Source organism: Glycine max, chromosome 13 (assembly GCF_000004515.6).
Source record: "Glycine max cultivar Williams 82 chromosome 13, Glycine_max_v4.0, whole genome shotgun sequence".
Classification (NCBI taxonomy): Eukaryota; Viridiplantae; Streptophyta; class Magnoliopsida; order Fabales; family Fabaceae; genus Glycine; species Glycine max.
Window position 1 is genome coordinate 26,884,258 of NC_038249.2, and position 939 is coordinate 26,885,196.

The following is a 939-nucleotide window of genomic DNA, read 5'->3' on the forward strand; positions in this document are numbered from 1 at the left end:
GAACCCACTTATGTTTGCTAGGAATATAAATCTATTTATGGGTTTTGTGCTTTCCACTTTATTAGTTTTCATTTAGGCATGCTGCTAGCGCATATATAGTTGCACCTGAATGCATTGATAGTGACTCCCATCAAGAATTTAAATTTGTGTGGTTAGTATAGTGATGTTCCTAAACATCAACCAACCTTATATCACTGCCTTCTTCCTCCAGCTCCACCATCATGGTCGCATTTCATATTCATGCTTTACTTACAACAAGGACATTCAATAATTGTGATTAGGTGCATAATGGGACCATAGGGGATATTGTTTAATGTTGAAACGCCTTTTTCTTCCTTTTTGGTAGATAGGCCATTAGCTAGCTAGAGAGAGCCATCCATGAAAACAAAACCACTTGAACTTCTCATTAACCCCCTCTAACGTAGTTCTAAAATGGATCTTGAATAAGTGAGATCATATCCATAGAGGAGTAATATTATTGCTCGATCGGATCAACTTGTGTTTTGTGCATGTGTTTTTCATCTTTTATATAAGAGAGAATATGAAGATGATGATAATGGTGATAATGTTTGGGATATGGGAAGCAGAGAAAGCGATGTTGGTGAGGTTCAATCCGAAGACGGATTTACATGTAGAAGCAGTAAAATACGATCTCAGATTGAGCCGCGCCAATATCACTTTATCATTGATGAGCCCCCCCAATTGGTTGCTTTCCAACTCATCCCAACTCATCAGATTCTCTTTTCAAAATGTTTCCAATAATATTGATTAATCTTGTCATAACAAACATTTCCCTCTTGGACCAATCTTAGTTGGTGCTACCAGCAAATCCAGAGAAGCTCAAGCTCAAGTGCAATATAAGAATTGCCATACGTGTATACAGATCTTTCTCATGGAACACAGGTAATACACTTTCATATATGCTCTCTCTCACTTGGT

At 37.6% G+C, this 939-nt stretch overlaps 1 non-coding gene across 1 annotated transcript; it reads left to right on the forward strand.

The window, feature by feature from the left end:
- Positions 1-586: 586 nt before the first annotated feature.
- MIR171K (microRNA MIR171k) lies at positions 587-684 on the forward strand. The gene has a single exon (NR_048883.1). It is a non-coding gene; the product is annotated as a microRNA MIR171k (primary transcript).
- Positions 685-939: the final 255 nt, after the last annotated feature.